Source organism: Sander lucioperca, chromosome 17 (genome assembly GCF_008315115.2).
Source record: "Sander lucioperca isolate FBNREF2018 chromosome 17, SLUC_FBN_1.2, whole genome shotgun sequence".
Lineage (NCBI taxonomy): Eukaryota > Metazoa > Chordata > Actinopteri > Perciformes > Percidae > Sander > Sander lucioperca.
In genome coordinates, this window is record NC_050189.1 from 26,759,812 (window position 1) to 26,782,823 (window position 23,012).

Genomic DNA, 23,012 nt, shown 5'->3' on the forward strand with positions numbered 1-23,012 from the left:
ACCTTATCCGTGTCCTTTCCCGTTCGTTGTCCTGCAGATAACACAAACAAACACCTGTCCATGTGCTGTTTCTATGCTCGTATAAGAAAACAGCAGCAAATCTTTTGTTATTGTGGCCTCCATGTTTTCACACACCTGATGCTCTAGGCTACGGCCAACAGTTGGTGGCAGTCATGCAACAAGTTATTATGCCAAACGCCAATATAACAGAAGAAGAACACGCATCCCGGCCATGTGAACGCTGGCAGTCGGAAAAACAACGTAATCACGGGGGCGGTCCCTGTTATTCCCAGGTGGCATGAACGCAGCATTTATTAGAGGTGTTGTGGCGTTTATTAAACGCCAGGTGGCGCCAAGAACGGCGTTCAAAACGCCGTGATAATTGTGACGTATTTTGACCCGTTTGGCTTTCCATACAGTCCTCTCCTGTGACGCTGTAGCAGCCGAGCCGTTGCCGGTTCGCTCCCGTCCCTCCGCCCGGCTGGCTGCGTGCTGCACACCGTGTTAAACGGGAGACATAGAGACACAGCGAGGGCACATAGGCGAACAAACCCCATGAGCGGATCTGAACCTGAACTATACGGACTGTGGATTTAAGGAGAGGAACGACGGACAAGTTGAAGCCGTGACTGCTGCGACAGGGAGCCGCTCCAGACTGCTGTCCAGTTAACAAGGTAACCAAAACCAGCTGAGCTGTTTTTCTACGCATGGTAACCAGATAACGAGCTCGGTCACCAGATATGTGATGGTAAATAAAAGAGGAGAGTGAGGAGTGACCTCCAGTTGGTGGTCATCATCATACAGCATCACAGTCATCATTAGAAACACAGTCTGTGAACTGCATCCCCTCTGTCCTCCTGAAACTTCAATCAGTCTGATGCTTCTCTCCAGGGTGAGGGCTCCAGCTTTTAAAATCCAACATAAACACACAGTTCTGTGACCAGTGAGCTGAATTAATGTGGGTTTTTACCAATAATCTTTGAAGGGATTTTTTTTAGTGTGCTGGAGATGCGTGCTGCATCGGAGCAATGATGCTGTCTGTCTTAAACATATACTGTAAATATGGAAAATGAGATCTTGCAGTGCTCAGGGCTATGGCGGCTCTGCTTTGTGTGTGTGTGTGTGTGTGTGTGTGTGTGTGTGTGTGTGTTTGTGTGTGTGTAATTACAATGAGACTGTTTGGAAACACACTGTGCAGTTTGTGGGTCCTTCCAGTTTGGCTTGCAATGTTGCCTCATGTCTCTGTACATTCTGCCCCTGCAAGACATTTCTCCCTCTCTCTCTCTCTCTCTAACACACACACACACACACACACACACACACACACACACATGTACATATTTGAGAACACGAGTTCAGTTCTGTGAGCTTTACTGATTTAATAAAACACATTTTCACTCTGTCTTTGTGTTTCTGTTGTTGACTCCACATTTTTTGGCTGTGACAAGCGGGTGTAGCGGCCAGAGAGCTAGCCAAGTGTGTGTGTGTGTGTGTGTGTGTACAGTGTGTACAGTGTGTGTGTGTGAGCATCGGTGCATGTGATTGAGTGGGCGCCATAGACTGTTAAAACTATGGAGGGTGTGTCCGTGACGTCACCCATTGGTTTCTTAAGAGCTTAAATGAAGCACAAAGTGGGCGGCTCCCGCCGTCGCCATTTTGGCACAGGCAGTACTGACGTCAGGAGATGGAGCGTGGTTGGAGCTAAGACGAACCGGGCGTACTCGAATGAAGCCCAGTTGCTGAAACTAGTCCACATAGCTCCCAAGCTAGCAATAGTAGTTTGGCTAAGAAGTTAGGCTAGGATAAGCTACTCTGATGCTAGCCCTGTGGTGATGCTGCTCGCTCAGCTACTGCAGACAAGTTGCTCCTGGTTGATAATTAACTCATTCCTTTTTGGCATTTTCGCACTTTTCTTTGCTCAGCACGGGAGGTTGCCCCTTGGTGGGCACACTAATCTTGCTCAATATGTGACTGAGTGTGTCTGTATGTGCATTTAAACATACGTGTCTATGAATGACCAACAGTGACTAATGGGAAGCTTGACCACCTTGCCTGTAACAGACCCTATTAATGTGTTAATGCCTTTATATCTATTTTTATTGCTGTTAAATAATTCAGAAACAGTCTCAGCAGTCGTCACCTGTTCGTCCGAAAGTCTCGGACTGTTAACTCGGCTGTTAACCGCTCCTGTTTTTAAAAAAAATAGTTTTTACTAAATATTTGAAGGCAAACTGTTAACGTTTATGTTTTTGTTTTGTTGCACTTGTATGTACTTGTATGATATTAACAATAACACATCATCATAAAATCATCCACGAAATCGCACTCGCTAAAGCCACCAGACTCCATGTAAATAAACAGTAATTTTAGCTTAAAATACAATTCATTCAAAATCGACAGAAACAAAATAAAACTATGAAAAGCCATTTTGGGTCGTCTTACCATTTTTCCAACCATCGCTACTCTAGTTTTGGTTGAAATAAACACATAGTTTACCAATTTACATGTGAAAATATGATGGCTCTATACACGCTAAAAGTATTGGTTAGACAGAAAGGTCTAGTCAGACAATAAGAATAATAATCTGAGCCTGTCAGTGGCAAAAAGCAGCACTTTTATTGGACCAAACTGACGGTGAACATTTGCCCCATAGGGTTACATTGCAGCCTATTCTGTGGCTGCCGGTTACAGCGTTCACGCTTAATACTGGACCAATTTCAAAAATTGTTGTTCCTATCAGTCACTTACACCCAAAAACATAGGAAAATAGGGTCTAGGTTGAAAAAAATGGTAGTTACCCTTTAAGGGGTGTCTGTGCCTATTTGGCTCTTTCAGTTACAACTAATCTTAATGTATCCGTACATAAAAGCCAACTCAACTGTATGTAAAATTATACGAGGTTACCGGTCAGCACGTCAGTAAACTGAACTCCTATTTACAGACAGTAATGTGTGTTTTGATATTTAACTCTATGCTCTTTTGGAATAGACGTCTCCAACAGGACCTGACATGCAACTCGGCATCGTGTAATTGTTTTTTCATTGATGATGGACAGTCAGATTTCTGATTTCATGCATATCAGGCTATAACATTGTCTGATCTATTATATTGTTGTTTTTAGGCCAGTGTTTGTAATTCGTGGTGCAATGGAAAATATTGTGGTGATCAAAGCCCTGCAGTAGCTACAGAGCTGCCGCCTGCGCCTGGTTCCCTCTTTTAGTCACTAATATAACAGTTTATTTTGATGCTACATGAAGGTCCTTTGTCATTTGTCACAAATTGCGGCTTTTGTATTGAAGCTGTGGAAAAAAAAACCCAGACGTTGTCCTGTATTCCAGCCTAGTTGACAATACAGCTACTGTACTTTTTTATTTATTAAAGAATGACTTTGACTGGGCAGCAAGAGAGTGAGAGACAGAGTGAGAGAAAGAGAGAAAAGAAAGATAGAGTTTGAAGCAGTGTGGCTCACACACCAAAAAAATAGGCTATTAAATCAAGAGTAAAATTATTCGTTTCCTCTATGACACCTATGGTTGGTCCTATGGTTGATGTCTTTGTCCATCGACAATGGCAGACAGCCACAGTGATGTCACGTCAGACATTGTGATACCCATCCACACCAACGCTGGGGCGCGGGTTTGCGGTGGCTCAAATGCATTCATCAGCACCAGGCAAGCAGCGCAGCAGAGAGGAGATGTCAACGTACATCGTGATGTTTCACTGTAGACATCGGCATATGCCAATTCGGTAGACATCACCCAACACTAATCACACCTTCTCTCAATTTGAAACATTTTAGCTAACGCAGATGTGTTCTTTACTTAGTTATATTCACTACCAACAGATAAGCTATAAGCTGCAGACCCGGAAACTGAGCTTTTATTAAGCCAAAAGTGGATACAGAGGTGAGGAATCAGCGGGAAGAATGGGAAGACTGTGGGATCCTGACACTCAGCTAACGATTTGCCCGACGTTACATGTGTTAGCTTAACTTACAGCCATAAGCTATGTCCCAATTCAGGGGTTGCAGCTTTCGGAGGTTGCAGCCTTCGAGGTCTACCTCGACCGCATCCTTCAAATCCCATGAAGGCTGAACCGAGCGGTCTCGGAAATGAGACGGTTTGGTCTACGGAGTCTTTACTGTTTGCGTCAACAGATGGTTACACCTTTACCCCTGCGTCATGAAGCGCTGCTCCCGTCGCCTAGCAACAGCTGCAGTTGATAACCGGGGTCAAACAGCGCTGAATTGGTGCCAGAAGTTATACTTTTTATTTTTTTATTTTATAATTTGTTCAAAGCTCTGCCAGCGTCGGCGTGTGATGTATCTCCGAATGCGAGAGGACCATGGAGAGGTAAATTAAGATTGGTTAAAGTCGTTTAATCCAACAGTAATGTTAACGTTAATATATTAACGTTAATGTTAGCTAACGGTTAAGTTAGGGTCAACAGTTTTATATTGCTAATGTCATATAACTTTTATGAAATAATTTTATTTAAAAATATATATAATAGCCTATATCTAATATTGAAAAAATGGTTTGTCATTATCCTAGATAGATAGTTAACAATAAGCCTTTAAGCATCATATATCTAACGTTAAGCTGTCACTTAATGCTGTTAACATTTTCATTTTGTACTGATTGTCCTCTATCTCTGTTTGGAAAGAAAATTTAAACTCAATAAACATAGTGTTTAAAAAAAGCTCTCACTTAGTATCTAGCTATTGTTTATTTACCATTTTCCTTTTCTTCTCCTTCCCCTAAAACAGCATAGAACCTGATATGTGAGAGTCAACCTGAGTGTCCCTGTTCTGGACAGTTTTTTTTAATGACCAGGATACCAGGCCTGACTTTCGGCTGAGCAGGGAGGCCCTGACAGTGCTGCTGGGTCTTCTCAACCAGGAACGGAGACACGGATAGGGTGCCACTATCGAGACCCTGGTGTTTTTGTTCTGGCTGGAAAATGGGACCATCATACGGTGGTCTCCAGAGTGTTTGGGATGCCTTGATCCACTGTCCACTGCATTGTCCACAGAGTTACTGAGGAGGTGGTGGCCATTCACCCACCAGGTCATCCACCTCCCAAAGACCCCAGAAGACCTGGAGGCTGTGTCTCACGGGTTTGCAGGGCTGGCAAGACACCGTGCCTTCAGGAAAGCAGCTGGGGCAATCAGCGTCTGCCATGTCTGCATCAAGCCACTAGGGGGCCCTGGTAGTCAGTGCTACAGGAACAGGAAACCGTTCCCCATCCATCATTCTGCAGGCTGTTTGTGACCGTCAGGGCCACTTCATCGACACATACCTGGGATGGCCTGGCTCAGTCCATGACTCCAGAGTGCTCCGCTAAAGCCCACTCTACCGGCGGTCACTCTACCCTCCTCCAGGGCACTTCCTCCTAGCAGACGGGGGGTACCCATGCCTGCAACACCCACTCTCCCTCATCACTACCTACAGGATGCTGTTAGGTCATAACAGCATGTGCTATCCTCCACAACATCTGCCTTGGGGCTGGTGACATCGTGGCTCTGAAGGGATGAGCCTGAGGAGAATGCGAGGATGAGGGGGAGAATGATCTGGAGGCAGTAAGTGGTGCTCCCTGGCGTAACCAGCTGACTGCAGAGGTGTCTGCCCTGGAGGAGGTATCCCCTGACCACGATTATTTTTAACAGGCAAGTAAAAGAATTGTGAAGCTATTATTCGTATTTAAAATATTTTGTAAAACAACAATGTTGCTTATTAAAAAATGTTTTATGGTGAGAGATATCGGATGTCAAAAAAGGCTGTGAAGTAATATTTTTTTTTAAATATTAATTTATTACACATCTTAGTGACATGGCAACTGTTGAATTGACTCTGTAGACGATGTGGTGGACAGTGGAGAGATGCATCCCAAAAATCCTCTGGAGACCACCTTAGATGATATCCCACTCCTGGAAACAGACACCAGGGTCTTTAATGGGGCACCCCATCCAGGCCCAGGAGCACCACCAGGGACTCCCTGCTCAGCCAAAATATGTAGATAGAAATAAACAACAATACTCTCCTTTTACATCGATTATATTTTTCTACTGTACTGTGGTTGTGAATAGATAAAACTTATTAATAATTATTTATCATTTTTGCTTTAAATTAAAAAAATAGAATAAACAATGTAACAATCCATTTCAATTCAAAGTATTTATTATTTTATTAATCAATTAATTTTTCTAACAACGAAAACAGTCGGTCCATCCTCTCACTGCTCTCCCTTTCTCTTCTGTCCTCTGCCTCCCTGTGCAATCTTATGTTCTCCTTTATCAAGCTGATCAGCTCATACTCTTTCTCTCTCTTTTTCTTTTTCTAAAATACCACAGTTCAGGTTAGTCATGTAACATTAATTAAATCCAACGTTTTAACCGTTAATGTTACTGAGATTAGAGACAAGTCAAGGTTTAAACACAGTCAAGTTTGATAATGTTAAAAGTTTTATTTTTCGGATGTAGGCAGGCGAGCTGCAGAAACGTTAGCGTTTAAGTTTTTAATTAAAGTATGAGGTTTTAAGCCCCCTTGTTTTTAACATTTGTATTATTAACTATTCTAGTGAGTTAAAACCCAACAGATGGGCTGGGGGAAGCCATAATGTGAACTGTCCCTGTGTGTTAAAGAAACTGATAAATAAATTAACATTTATAAGCTTTTGTCTCCAGAAAACATCATAACTATGTATTTATCTGCCATACAGAAACTCTTAAATATGTATGTATGTATTTATGTAACGGTAAGGAAAAGCAAATAACGTAAAACGTTAACCGTTATTTTAACGTTAAGTTACTGTTGCAAAAAATACTTATTAACTGACTATGTAAGTATACGAAGGGTTTACACTGAGTAGTTGGGTGCATACGGTGAGTATGGGCTTCTTCAGGGGCCCCTGAGGGCCCCCATGGAGGCCCCGGAAATTAGTATGGGAGGGACCCATACTGACTATCTGGGTGCTTACTGGGATCATGGGCTTCATTGGGGCCCCTTGGTGGGACTATGTTAGTATACTAAGGGTTTACATTGAGTATGTGGCTGCATACGGTGAGTATGGGCCTCATTAGGGGGCCCTGAGGGCCCCCATGGAGGCCCCTGAAGTTAGTATAGGAGTGACCCATACTGACTATCTGGGTGCTTATTGGGAGAATGGGCTTAATTGGGGGGCCACAGCAGTGTGTAATAGGGCTGGGACGGTATGAATTTTTTCTTACCGCGGTTGAAAAGCAAGACATTACACAGGTACTCTCGCATGATATAGGCCTAATAGTCAACACAAATGTAATGTTATTATGTGTCATGGAACATTGCGCTCCCCAACTCGCGAAAGGTTGGATTTGCTCCATCTTTTGATAATAACTTTTGTTTAGAAAACCTTGAATCCATGTAATATACAATGTCATCAGACACAATCCATGTCATTAGAATCAATGAATCCATGTCATTAGACACAACGTGCACACATGTGCAGGCCAATGTTTTTTTTTGCGGCGATGGCGGTGACAAGCTCAGACTCGCCGTAGGTGTCACGTGACCGCGGTATTGCGGTAATGTGGTAAACGTCCCAGCCCTAGTGTGTAGCGCCACACAGTGTTGAAAAACGAGGTACTGCAGTACTGAGAAGCTGGTGCTGCTAAACCTGGGTCTACTGCAATCCTGGCAGTTGGGTCCCATTGGGCACAATGGTGGAGTTCCGCGGAGTAAGAGAGGTTGGGCTTTTGGAACAGCTTCATATGTACGGCCATTATAAAAAAAAAACAACAATCATTTGTGAGTTCCTAACCCTAACCCTAACCCCCTAACCCTAACCCTAACGCCAGATACTGACTGGTTTTCGAATTAAAAATACTGATTCACCAAAGTTCAGTTAAAAAATCTTCAGATCAATATGCAAATTAATCGTTAGATTAATCGACTAATCGAAAAAAAATAATTGTTAGATTAATCAATGACAAAAATACTCGTTAGGGACAGCCCTATCCATATTATTGTTTTACTTTTGGTGGTGGCAGTAGCTCAGTCCGTAGGGACTTGGCTTGGAAACTGGAAGGTAGTTCAAGTCCCCGTACGGACCAGTGTTTGGAGTGTGGACTGGTACATGGAGATGTACCAGTTCACCTCCTGGACACTTCCAAGAGGCCTTTGGGCAAGGCACTGGACCACCAACTGCTCGCAGCGCCTGTCATGGGCAGCCCCCTCACCCTGACAGCTCTGCATTATAGGTTCTGGGCATGTATGTGTTGTATGTATCTGTAATAAAAGAGTGTAAAAATGTCTCCTTGCAGGATTAGTAAAGTATGTCTTCTTCTTCTTAACTTTACTACATTTCAGAGAGACACATTGTACTTTTTAGTCCACTAAATATATCTGAAAGCTAGTTTCTTTGCAGTGACCACCAGCTGAATGTTTGTTACTCAGATTAGGAGCCAATAATCAACAGGAGCTGCATCCAGTCAGTGCGACAGTGTACTTTAATGTTTCCGATTTCACGATGCATGAGCAGCTTCTGTGTGGCTGGCAGCAATTGAATAATTGCATTTTCGTTGCGTTAACGTGCGAGAGTGCAACAACCGGCACAAGAACTATGCAGAGACCCTTACTCAACCTCAAACCAATAACATATATTATAGGGAAAAACTGTTAGCACCCACACAAAAGGAAAAGCTGCCTCAGGATTTACAAGGTCTCATCATTAAGTTTTTTTCAGGACAAGGTGTTGTTTAGATCCCTGTAAGCTTAACGAGAAAGAGGTCTATGTGAGATACATTAGCTGCTCATAATGTGTGAGTTTGCATTGGGGATGACTGAGTACCAGCTGAAGGAGTGAAAAATGAACCTGTACACAAAGTGAAACATTAGAATGAATTTCAGGTGAGGTTTATGCCAATTTTTAGCTTGGCAAGATAACAAAATACCACAAAGCCAGATACTGTGGGCAGCGCTGCCAAGCCTGCGAGGACACACACTGACTCACAGGCTGCCTCAGACCTGATAACAGACAGCAATGTGTGTGTGTGTGTGTGTGTGTGTGTGTGTGTGTGTGTGTGTGTGTGTGTGTGTGTGCGCCTGCCTGCCTGCGTGTAGTTTTATGTCTTATACAGTATATGTATGTATTTGTGTGTCTGTGTGTTTTGGTAGTTTTTCTCATGGCAAAACACTTTTTAATGACATATAAGCACTGCCTGGCTGACTATTTTAAGTCTGTATATGTGTTGTGTATTCTACAGTATGGATTACATAAAAGCACTACCAAAGACTCTGAAGTAGAGCGGGTTGTCCACCAATACCAGGGTTAGTTCGATCCCCAGCTCCTCCTGTCTACAGGTTTCAAATTGCTCCAGATGGTCAGACCAGCACCTTGCATGGTAGCCTGCTGCCATCGGTGTGTGAATGGATAAATGAGAGGCAAATTGTAAACGCTTTGGATAAAAGTGCTATATAAATGCAGCCATTTGTGTTTTGTGCTTGTGTGGGACATTAATGACGAAGTTAGAAGTTGATGATGAAGATGATGAAGTGTGTGTGTGTGTGTGTGTGTGGAGGACTAAGTGACCTAGATAGTTACCACGCTTCTAGTTATCATGAAGATCCCATTCCATTAAAGTGTTTCGATGTGGGCCATCCGACTTCACCCCGGAGCTCTGTAGAATGGACCAGGCTTCCTAGTACAGACAGTTGATATTCTATTCTACTCCGGGGTGTGCCTTCTCCCATTGGTTGGTTGAGGCCAGGATCCATTGGCCCTTTGTTGGCGCATAAGCGTGTCCACTCCTCCAGTGCAATCCCCAGTCCAAGTTTCTTACGTCGCCATGGTTACCTTGCAACCTGTACCTTGCAACCCCTCACCCAGTTAGAAGATGTCGGCCTGACAGGATATACCTTTCCCCCAGGAAACGACTACATTCCTTTGTCCCTGGGTGGGCTGTTTGACCCCCTTGACCTCTCTCTCTCCCAACCTCTACACAGATTTCTGCCTCTCTAACTGAAGTCAAGAACCGATACATGGCATTATATTTAAAGGAATCATTATAACTGATTGTATATTTGATTATACATGATATAGGAAGACATTATAAATGATTGTCTTGTAATTAGGGCCTTGGTATCCTTATTTTGTTGAAGCTAGGCACTTAGCATGTTAACTTTTTTATTTTTTTCACAAATCCCTCCTTTCACACCATTTATTGGTGTGAAAATCAATGTAAAATCAACCATATATAAGAGTAGAAAGTCAAAAAATAAAAAATATATCAAGAATGTGAAAAGTATGAAACCACAAAATGTAAAAAGCATACAGTAATAGAAAACTTAAACCAGTTTTTGATTAAACTGTCATTTTAAAGGTCCCATACGGTGACACTTAAACTTATATTTGTACAGTTTATATGTGTCTATTAAACACTAATTTAATAGTGTTACCAAAAAAAACGAAAAACAATCTCGTTATCCGATTGTCTTTGATGTATTTGTAGATGGAACTCGGAAATTAAAATGTGTGTATAAATCTTATTCCTTTGTCAGTACCCGATCCGTACCGCCTGTAAAATCCGTTCTGTGCACTGCCTGATCAGTTCTACGCTTGCGCGAACACCGGCAAACTTCACAGCTCTATGCACGCATTGGCGTAAGGATGTTTGGACATTCCCGGTTACCGGAAGAAAACATTAGACAGTGACAGTAGACTGTTATGATGGCAGAGATGAAGTTTACAAGGTGTTTGCTGGAGTTGCCTAAAGTATCTGTTAATGATATATGGAGGGTCGTCTGGCAATCCAGTACAACACCATGTAGCAAATTAAATAAAGGCTTCAAATTTTACGTTTCATCATTTCTTTGCAACTTTGAAGGTAATTTGCTAACGCTAGCTAGCCTGAGCTAGAAGCCTTGCTTTGGTGTTATAAGTCATGACTCCGTCCTGCTTCAGGTTAACCATGCTTTAAATAAAGTTTAAGCATGTGTATACCTCTCACTTCATGTGTTTGTACTTTTATGAAAGTATCAGGTAAAAACAGGGCTACAAATGAGATCTCTGTGAGAGACCAGCTAACTCCTAGCAAACTATTATGTAGCTCAATGCTGGACATTTCACCCCTAATTCCGGTCACTTTACTGTATTTGTATTTGTTTAGTATTTGGTTTAGAAGCCTTTATTGGTGATTTTTTACGGTACAAAGTCCTGCTACATACGTACATAGCTAGCTATATATGCTTCGCTATGTCGCGTTAGCATGCAGCTACAATAGTTAGCTATGAGTATGCTAACGTTAGATTGTAGTGGAACGAAGCAGCACTTTCTAACGTCAAAAATCGCAGACCAAACACTACACAATCGGACATGTTTCAGCAGGAATGTGACCCGGAATTGGGGAGAATTTAACAACATTGCCAGCTAAGATGACCGGTAGCATGTAGCTACTATAGTGTTTACTGCCGTTAGCATGTAGCTACTATAGTGGTATACGGCAGTGGTGGCTGGGAGAGCTGTCATCCCATCTTCAAAAGGACAATTATGTACGTTTACACTACATCGCATTAATAATAGACAGTCTATGGTTATTAGTCAAGACGAAGTATTAAAGGTAAAAACATTAACGTAAACAACACAACAATGATGTCGCTACACGGTTTTGGATCAGTGACAAGTTTTGAATGTTTGTAGCTATGACTATTGTATAATAAAGATTTAATAAAAAAATTTAATAAAAAAGTTGTAATGTTTGGTCGTAAAGTGTTGACACATGGTACAAATCGCACAGGGACATTGTTAGTTTTCTACTACGTAATTATGCGCATGCACAGAACGGATCTTACAGGCGGTACTGGCCAATAAATGCTATTGAAGGGCGGGTCTTGGCGTGGCGGGAGTAACTTCTGGGTCACGAAAAAATACCAATGCAAAATTAAGGAATACGACTTATACACACGTATTTTAATTTCCGAGTTCCATCTACAAATACATCAAAGACAATCTGATAACGAGATTGTTTTTCGTTTTCCGTTTTTTAATATCAAAACAAAAAACAAATAAATGGGTTGTTTTCCGTTTTTTGTTTTCCTATTTTCTAATGGTAATTGGGAAATTGGCCGTTTTTCGTTTTTGTTTTTTTCCTTTCAAAGCGAAAATCCGTTGGCCACCAAGTACACGGACCATTTTGGCATCTTTTGGGTTTTTAAACATTTGAAAGTCGCAGAAACCACTTAGAGTGAATGATGTGTTTTCATGTTATTATCATACTGTTGATGATGTGTCTGTGTTTATGTTCCGGTGCACGGCACATAACGTTACCTGACATACACCCACCTACTCTTATCCCGGGCTCTCTGTGCGCTGCTGTTGCCTGGAAAAGGCAGCGGTGTCAGCAGCATGAAGGTCTCCTGGGACTGCCGGTAGACGATATATTAACGACCTTATTTGTGGTTTTATAAATTGTACCAGAATTTACGAATATGAAGGAAATGACTAGACATTAATGTTCTTACATTGGTCCTCACAATGTTGTAATGTTCAAATGTAATGTTCATATACATTCTCCAGTCAGTACTAAATATTTGAAAACACCCAGATCAAGTATTAAAGTGAATTGTTGTTTCCAAATACATTGTTTGTTTTCATTGAATTAAACCAATTGACGTACTTTTCCTGTTTCATGCTTCTGTTGGTGTTTAATGTTACTACAGGTGGACATGTGGACATTGTGAGCGGATGCCGTCCGAGGTTGAAAATGTGTGCTGCAGGGAGATACCTCAGGTTAGAGCTGTAATCGGGCCTTAAAAGTTCGGCCCGACAAGGCCCGAGCCCGACAGAATTCGGCCCGAGCCCGACCAGTACATTTTGATTGACAGATTTTTAAAAGCCTGAACCCGTTTACAGCCCGACTGTACAAAAGGCCGTCTATCAGCAGTGATTAGAGCGCATGTCGGAAAATAGCTCTTCACACCGCAAGTGGGCACACGCACCACTCGGCGGAAAAGGGAGAGAAAGAAAAAAAGAGACTGCGCCGCACGCACACAGCTGTTTTCCGTCAAGAATGAGTAATTTATTTTTTAACATCATTTATTCATGACTAACGGAGGCTATCAGCCACTTGGAAGTTGGAACAAAGAAATAAAATAAGTCCTCCGGAAGCCAGCCTCTGTTTCACCTCCTCAGCATCCATTTACACGCCAATCGAAACGCTTCACCTGACCGCTCGTTTACTGCGCAACCAGGAGCGCAAGCCCGAGCCCGGCCCGAGCCCGTGTAACATGATAGAAATTAAGACCGAACCCGTCGGGTCCCGTCGAGTTCGGGCAAAGATCTTCAGCTCTACCTCAGGTAATGTTACAATTATTGTCTGGTTTATCTCACTGCATCCACGTAGATATTAAAATGGATGAAGTAAACCAAGTGTTGTCAAAGAGCACAAAGATACAGCATCACCGGGTTACCTTGCTTCCTGCTTTTAATTAATTAGTTTAGTTATTAGTTAATTTATGATATTAATTAGTTAATATCACTGTCTTATGTAATTTAACGTTCTATGTAATATTTTATAAAGGTCAGAAGAAGATGTGACGAGCTACCTGACCCACCACAGTGTATGTTGGACCACCCAGGCCTGGAACTGTCTGTCTGAACCCTTATTCACTGCAGAAGGCACTGAATATTTACAGGGCTGATTATGGGCCTCTGAGGCTCAGAGTAAGGAAAATAAGTGCTCCAACAAATAGTTTATAATATATAATATATAATTAAACCAGATAACTCCTGTTTTACAACACCAAGAAGTGTGAGGGCCACAGCAGAGAAACAATTGGCAACAGAAGCTTACAAATGTTCAATTCAATTTTATTTACAGAGACCCAACAATTCCCACCAAGAGCAAGCATTTGGTGTGACAGTGGCGAGGAAAAACGTCCTTTTGACAGGCAGAAACCTTGGACAGAACCAGGCTCTTGGTGGGCGGCATCTGATGCTGTTGGGTGGAGAGAAATGCATAATTACAATACTGACATTAACTATAATAATAATGGCTGTCAGCAGGACCACCACAATCCTAATAAAGATGCTAAATTGGTAACAGGCATTCATGGAAGAGACATGAACAGCAACCACAATAACAAGTTAAAATGAATATGCAAGAACTAATGCAATAATATAAATATTAATATTTATAGCAGTGAGTATAATAGTAGTGATATGAACTGTAGTAGAAGTAGTGTAATAATAACAGTTGCAGCAACCTGAGCCCTGACTGGCTCCCCTCGACAGTTTATGACAAGTGTAATTATGGTCAGATCTTGGTCCTGACTGATGGTGAAGTGATATTGATAAGCGTTGTGATTTTTTGTCAGCTTTCTTTCCTGTTTTAGGAAGCAGCGACTGTATTGCGTTTTGCCTGTAAAATTGTGTCTGTATTCTTCATATTTATGTAGAATTATAGTTTGCTCTTCTTATGTAACATATGTGGCTCTGTAGATGTTTGTGATTGTACCTGCTCTACATGAAGTGCCCTGAGAAAACGTCTGTTATTATTTGACACTATAAATAAAATAAAATTGAATTAACCTTGCATGTTGTTGTGATAATTTACTTACAGAATGTCAGCTCAATTTTCCTTCGTTTGAGGCTGTATCCCCCTTTCTTTGCTTTAGGGAAGGCCAGTTTAAAGGCAGGACCTCCCAGAGCACTTGTTGACTGTGGCCAGTTGGCATTCTCATTGAAGTGGAATGCTGAGAGAGAGAGTCTGCAACAACAACAATGCAAATTATGTAATGGGTGTGTATTTAATTACTCCAATACATTGTACAAAGAAATAGAAGTCCACACACTGTACTAAGCTACCTGAGGACATGGCACAGATCAAAACTTATTGTTTTTGTACTTTTTTAAATAATCTGGCCAGATAATATGTAGATTGTTGCTCATTTGAAATAGCAGTAATAACAAACATTAAATACTATCATGATACATAAATACCTATAATGTAGTGCATAGGACAAGACATCTGTATACAGTCTCTAAGATCAATGTTAAATGTCTGCCCACATTATGTACTGTCTCACTGATAAGGCTCCCATATTTGTTTTCTCTTTTTTTTCCTCTTTAAACTGCAATGGGAATATATGGTCCATAGATATATTATTTGGGAATAACTATTACCAGTAATTATTCAAATGATTACTTTCGACTTAAAAATAATAAATAAATAAAAATGTAAACAAAATACAACAACAGGTAAACTAACATTTAAAACAATTCAATTTCACTAACCTCTGCTTCTGACGTGAGTCTTAAGAGTGTCCTTGGATAGTTGGGTTCCAACAGATCTTTTTGGAAGAGGGTCAGTCTGGCAGCCAATACTCCGGGAGGTACTGGCCTGGGAAACAGGTCTAATGGCTCCCTAAGAATACATTCACATATGTTAGGAAATAGGAAGGAGACAGGGTGATAATATTGCTAGTCATAAGACATTTCATTTTTCACTGTAGGCATACAACAAAAAGTGTGGTAACTATCAGAGACCAGCAGCAACAGAACACAAGAAAAAAACTATCTACTATAACGTAAATGACAAATAAAGGCACTTTGATGAGGCAAGTAACACTAAACAGTGGCAGTGCAAACAAAAGAAGGTATTGAACAAGTTAGATGCAATACAGATATGTGTATATAATAAATAATAGGTAACTAGCTAGGTTAATCACATGTAGAACTTATATATTGCAATATACATATATACTGTATAACCTCATCTGTCTGTCATGGAAGACAGCAGGGAGAGAGAAAGGAAATCAAAATGGTTGACAAGCAGGGGACGCATTGCACATAATCTGTCATGTATATCAATAACATAATCCTTTATTTATATATTTTATAAAAGATTATCAGTGTACTTTCTTGCCAGATTCCCTTGCCAAGAAAATACTGTATGTGAGACGCTGTAAACGGCGAGCCGCGGTGCGTCCTGTCTCACAGCTGGGTGGAGAAAAAAAGCTGCTAGCGCGTCACGGGGACTTCGGGGCGCTTTTGTCCCTAAAAAAACGGACTTGAGCCCGGCGAGAGCACCAACACCGATTCCATTAGTATACACGCTCCGCCATCTTGCTAAAAGACGATGTGATGCACTCACACAATCAATCACAGTATCTATAGTTTCCTCTTGGCCCGAGATTAACAATATTACAAACAAACTAAAATAGTAGGCGATCATCACTATTGTTTGCTTTGTAGCTAACGTTACTATACAGTTAACTTAGCTACAGCACTAATGTTAGTTAGTTCAGTAGCCAACTAATGTTAACACAGGGATAAACCGTACGTTAGCTAGCGGTGCCACAGCCAGCTACCAGCTGCTAACCAGCCATTAGGAAAAACGAAATTATCAACTAAGTTAGCTAGTAATCTACATTACGAAAATAAAATTTACTCACCGTTTCAATGCTTGGGAGAGGGTCCCGAATAGTGGGAATGGATCCTTTCATCAACAGTAGTAGTTTTGATATGACTCCAGCATCATATAGCTAGCCCCTGATTCAGTACGAACTGCGGTGAAATTGTGCAGTACATAGCTAGCTAGCCGAAAAGCCTGACTCGGCACAGGTTGAGGCAAGTCTCTAAAAATAAAATCCATCCACTTGTCAGCGACATCTTTGTTTTTTGGAAGGCAGTGCAGTGATATATTTGATACTCTGCATCCTGGAATGATGCATTTCTCATGGTCGGTTTTCAGGGAAGAATTAACTCCCGACATGACTCCAGCTTCTCGGATTCTTCTCAGCGGCACGAAGCGAACGTTAGAAAAGGGGGCAGGGCTAGGTCAATTTTGGAACACAACACCCATTGGTTACCCGGTTTCTACGTAGCAAATACATCAAATTCTAACTGGCCCGTTTAGCTGGGCGGTCTAGTTTTGTGGGGGGTGGAGAAATGGCGGCAGTGAGCGATTTCACATTTTCGCAGCTTTTACTTTACATCCCTGAGCCTATATGACACACAGAATCCCATAAAAACCCATTTTCACCATATGGGACCTTTAAATTAAATTTCCAATTCCCTCCTTGCTGACAATTTATAGTCAGCGACATACGTCATTTCATTTAAAAAATCACTCTTATCCCAACGGATCAATCACACCCCCTCGTCGTCATCCACACTGTCTTTTCCTTTTGTCTCTGCTTATCCCACAATGGTTTACAAGTTGCAGATGTGCCACTAGATGCACTGGTGTTTCCCTTCCAGTGTTGTGTTACACATATAAGGCAAGATTAACAGTAACTTTAAACTTAAGTTGTAAAGCCCTTAGTAAACCAATTTAGCTGGATTTAAATGATTAATCCACCACAACTTCAACAAATTAAATCAAACAAATCAACCAAATCAGACACATTCCTCTTCTTCTTTTTTATGACGCGTGTGAATGTAGCTAATTGGGGATAGAGAAGACATAATTTATTATATGAGCCAATCATTTTAAAGGGTCCAATCACTTTTTTTCTACAATGTTCCACACAAAAAGTCTCTCTTCTGCTGTTTGCATACCAGAGAGTGAGGGTAATAAATCTCCTTCAGCCATTACGTGTGTGTGTGTGTGTGTGTCCAATACTACCTTTTTGCAGCCTCATCTGCCCCCACATTCCTGTATAAACTGGACTTAGGCTTTAAAAGTAACATGACACACAGCAATATAACATGATATCCAATACTAATAGCATGAAGCAATGCAACCTTTTGTCACATTATAAAATTATACCATGGATATTTTGGTCAATACTGAATTTACGATTACTTAACGCATGCACTCATTGACATTTGGACTGAAATTGCAATTATTGATCTCAAACATTTCAACAAATCAGTGAAAACATCTTGAACTCTGAAAATTATCTTAAACTCTTCACATATAGATATAAATATAATGACTAAGTGGGTAAAGGCAAATAATAGAACAGTTACAACAGTCTGGTAAGTTCAGAAAATGACATAACTTTACTGTAATGCAGCCTTTAAAACCAGGAAAAGACAACACATGCCATATTACGATATCCAAAATCTAAGATGATATCTAGTCTCATATCACGATATCAATATAATAATATAATAATATATTGCCCAGCTCTACAATACACAGATTGTTGTTTAAAGAGTTTTTAGGAAAGGGGTAAGTCCTGACCCCCCTGACCCCCCTGCGCAATTTATGCCTATGGAGAGGGGCTGGAGGCCACTGGACTGTGTGCACTGTAAAAAATACACTGTTAATTTAAAAAAAAAAAAAAATTCTGATTTTATCTAGCTGGGCAGATCTCAATCTACCTGGAGCACGTCGCCCAAGTAGAACCTATGTATGGGAAACACTGTATGAATGCCTCTGCCAGCTCTCTGCTCATGTTGGACATTGTCTATCATGGATCACTAAGATTCATTACTGGTTGTTAACCCCTCACCCATCATTGCACTCTCTGCTCAATTGGTCATTATTATCCATTCGTAGACTTTTGCACTGGTATAACTTCATCAAATCCATCCTTGGGTTGCTGCCCACACATATATTCATTTACATGTCACGCAAGCACTGCAGTCACAGCCTACGCTCCCAGGCCTTTATTACCTTCACGTCCCATCGGTTCGTACAGAGCTTGGCAAAAAGGCTTTCTCTTTTTTTCTGCCCCCTCCTCCACCTGGAATACACTGCAGCAGGACCTAAAACTGTCCAGCTTGATCCCACTAGGGAATTTTAAACTCATTTTAAGGGCACTGGAAAAAACATCTTTGTAATCTTGTTCTTGTTTTTAGTACTTTAGTGTTTTAAGTCTATTTGGCACTTGTTTAAATATTGTAGGTTCTGTTTGATAAATCTTGTTAATACTATTGTAATGTGTCTGTCTGTAACTGAAATTGTGTATTGTCCCATACAGGTCTCTCTTGAGAATGAAACCATGTGTCTCAGTGAGATTACCTGTATAAATAAATGATAAATAAAAAAAATAAAAAAATATTGTTATAACATAAAACGTTTCATGTTATAATGGGATAACTTTATTGTTAATTAAGGGGTCTGAGCCATTTATTTTTCTTTTGTACATTTTTGGGTCACCAGAGGGCCATTTCCCAAAACCTACATAGCGGATTAAGCCAGGATTTCTTAGTTGTCCTGGATGAATTAATCCTTGTCTTGGTTTCACGAAAGCCTTGACAGATAAATTACCATGGAGATTTATTCTGACCAGGCTAACAGCCAGGATTTATTAATCCTGGAGCCTTTTCTGTTCACTTAGCAGTTGTTTTTACCTTATTATCATTAGCCTGCATTAAAATAACACAGGTACGTATTGCTGTTCAGTTGAGTACTGGTATTATTTGAACATTGTGACCATTATTTTTATAATTATTCATGTCATTGTTGCTGTTATTGCGTTTATGGAAACTGCTGTTCATATTGCTGTTAGAAATTTGATGAGTATTTTATGGCAGTTGTTGAGATGATTAGAAAAGGCTGGTACAGTTGCAAATGTGTTTTAAATGGAAAGTCAGTGATGAAAGGGCAATACATAAATATAAATTGTGTTTCTATAGTTTTAAAATGGCAGACTGGTCAGAGAACAATACCTCGTTAATTATTTTAGTTGATTTATTTCTTTTGGTATTTTTTTATAATAAAGGATCATGTATGTTAATCTACCATGTGCTTACTTATTTATCTTAATAGTTTCTAGATTTCAGAGACCATTTTTCTTCAGTGTCTTTCTTTTGTATACCTATATTCAGTATACGAGGAAGTAAATCGTATACAGTATGTAATTAAATAGTAAGAAAAAACGTGGTAGACAATAGCGAACAGACTAAATGATAGTCTAAAAATATACATCTATGAACTATTGCTCTTAACTGAAACCATTCTACTCACTTTTAAAATGTAGGCCTACAACTGCTAATTTGTACAACTGATTAGAGAGCTTAATTCCTTATAATTATGAAGTTTCAGTTAGGCTAAGAGCAGTGGTCAGTAAATGTATATTTTTAGGGTACTTATGCATTCAGGCGGTCTGTCATTGTCTGCCACACTTTCTCCAGCTGTTTAATTAGAACGGCTGTCTTTCTTTTTTTTTTTTTATCATACTTCCATAAGAAGCTGTTGCTCACTCTACTCTGTTGAATGTATGCACGTGTATTCTCCATTTTAGGGTCAGTAAATCTGTGATCGACATTGCGGTCTGTTAAAGGAATCTGTAAACGTGCATCTATCCGAAGTACTTCATCCTGGCTCGACCCCTTGTGTAATAGTGCTTGTATAACCTCAACCATGTTATGCACAATCAAGTTATAGACATCTTTATTTTTCAGGACAACCTGGACTATCAGGATATGTATGCTGCAGCGATGTTCCATTAATGTATAAATTGTTATAGGACTATAAAGACAAAAGAAAAAAAAAACTAAACAGAAATTGAATCTCACAGTAATGTATTGAAATCACACAGAAAACATTAATGAAGAAGACTTTTGGATTTTGAAAATTGTTATCCCAAGTCTTGAGATCTGGGAAAAACCAAAATAAACACTATCTAAGATAAATAAAAAACTATTGAGATTTTTTCCAAGAAAAATCCATATGCTTTTATCAAAAAGGTTAGTTGTGTCATCTCCAATGCATTTTCTGTCTGCTATTAGACATTATGAGGCACGTCACACTCATTTCCTCATCCAGGGCTTTATCTGACCCTTCTGTGTCTGCTTGCCACACACACACATACTGAATACAAGGCACTCCTGTTTGAATCTGGTTAGGGTTATCTATTGGCTAAGCAAGCTGCCTGTCACCTGACATAACTGCATATGATTGGTCGACACAGCCAGCAGAATGACATCATCAGCCAAGATGGCAGCTGCTAAGAATAAGATTAAAGTTGCGTTTCATTAGTGTTTCAACATGCCCTCTTCACTTCCCCTCAGCCCTTGGTATGAGCAGAGGGAACGCACCTGCCCTCGTTCACTTTCAGACCAAACTATACGGATCGACCGCCAGTTGTAGGTTTAGCACTACTGCTGTGTTTTATTTTCCATCTTATTTCCATTAATTATGGCATTCTATCCCCATTTTTATGTCCATTCCATATGTGCTTATGTCATGCAATTTCCTCATTGTACAGTTAGGCCTATTTCTTATATGAAAAGCACTATACAAATATTTATAAAAAAAATATTATTACTGCTTTTTACACATCATAAATACCTGCAGACTGATTTTAATAAGGCTTGGTAATCAGCTTCATGAGTTTCTGATTTAGAAAGTTTGTGATCTGTATCATGATTAATCATAATACATACATAATAAACAGATTTTTTTCCCCTTGCATTTACAATAATGTTGGAAATAAAGAAATCACACATACAATATCTAGTAAATAAAAAAATCTGTAGTAAAAGTAAATGTTTACTGACAGTTATATTAGCCTACATGTTTCAGTAAAATATCAAGCTAACAATGAGGAAACTAAAAAGTCGAAATGTATTTCTTCAATTTATTCATCTTCCCCTTCTTTGGTGATCAGCAACAGGAGTTTTAGTGGTTGTACATGACTGCCACCTAACCATGGATGCATTTTCTTGCACCAAATGCAATGCATTACATAACTGCAATGCATTGTGGGTGATATCCACCTCTGGAGTGACCATCGTTATTCACTCGCTCCCTTACCCCTCCGAGGGTCAATCTCACCAAGTTCACTTCAGTTTTTCAGACAATTGGAATGACCAGGGCTTAATTTAAGCACCTTTGAACACCTCCGACATTGGATCCGGAACCTTTTTTATTGGATCCGGCACCTCCTGTGTCACTATGAAAAATGAATCGCCTAAATGAAAAAAATGAAATGACTGTTTGTGTAGTCTTCAATGTTGTTATCTGTCTTGTTAGTCTTTATTCCCCATTGAAGTTCCACTAAAATGTTGTGTTTGCATTTTTGATGCGTTTTGAGGTGAATTTTCAGGGTAAGACGAGGAGAGGAGAGCGAGAGACGGAGGGAGGGGAGGCACTTCAAGTGACACATGTGCTTGTGCTGGTTGAGATTGCTGTTAGCCTCGTTTCACTCAGGGGAAAAATGTCAAAAAGACAACAAAGTTTGCTTAACTTTTTCAAATACACTGGCCAGTCGGATCCCAAACAAGCAAAAATCGTTTCTGCCGATCAAGAATGTGGAGACCAGGGTGGACACAGCATCATGCTGCTAATGCACTTGTCGTAAGCGGGATGATGATGACCCACAGGGGGAAGGATATGAAGAGGTCATGGGTTGCAAAAGGACATAGAACTGCACTGGACACGAGAAAGAAGCAGGGGAATGGAGGCCGGGGGCTCTCTCGATGCTGTATGGGCCGTTTTGGACAAATAGGCTAATGACGGTAGGAAGAAATCGCAATTATTCCATGCTGTGTTTGTGTTAATTATTGATTATTGGGTGGTCATCATTGCAATATATAGCCTACTATATATGGTTTAATTTCTATATGTATATTTAAGTCCCACAAGTAGCCTGTTGCTGTTTACATGGTCATGGTCACATGATGGAGGGTTTTTTGGTTAATTTAATAGTCCGATGGATAATTGCTCATTGTAATTTTCACAATCTTGTGAAAATGATTGTTGCAGTGTATTTTTTTTTTACATTTCGCACCCATGCAGTGCATGTTCTGAAATGAAAATAAACATTGCCCTGATGTACACACAGCGTGGGTTTAGGTTTTTTTAGTCAGGGAAGCAACGTAGGCAGTGTGATTTATTTTTTTTTATTGTTTTGTTACCTCCAACCCCCATTTTGAGTTGCCGGATCCACCCCCCCTCTGCGCTCTGTAACCTCCCACTTTACAAATTAAGCACTGGGAACAACATTTAAGATGGCGCGGGGATTCCCCGAGGGCAAGTGCTTAGGGGAACTTCGCATTTGATTGGACGGCTAATAAGTGGGCAGGCTTAGATTTTAGCTCAGTACTGAGGACTGTCGGCAATGCCTCCACCAGTGATG

The 23,012-nt window shown here is 40.4% G+C and overlaps 1 protein-coding gene across 1 annotated transcript in view; it reads left to right on the forward strand.

Annotated features, from left to right (window-relative positions):
- Positions 1-407: 407 nt before the first annotated feature.
- The window catches only part of LOC116052928 (junction plakoglobin-like), a 142,346-nt gene continuing 119,741 nt past the window's right edge, over positions 408-23,012 (forward strand). The window contains exon 1 of the mRNA XM_031303775.2: positions 408-674. The gene's annotated coding sequence lies outside the window, so the exon portion shown is untranslated. The remainder of the gene's footprint in view (positions 675-23,012) is intronic.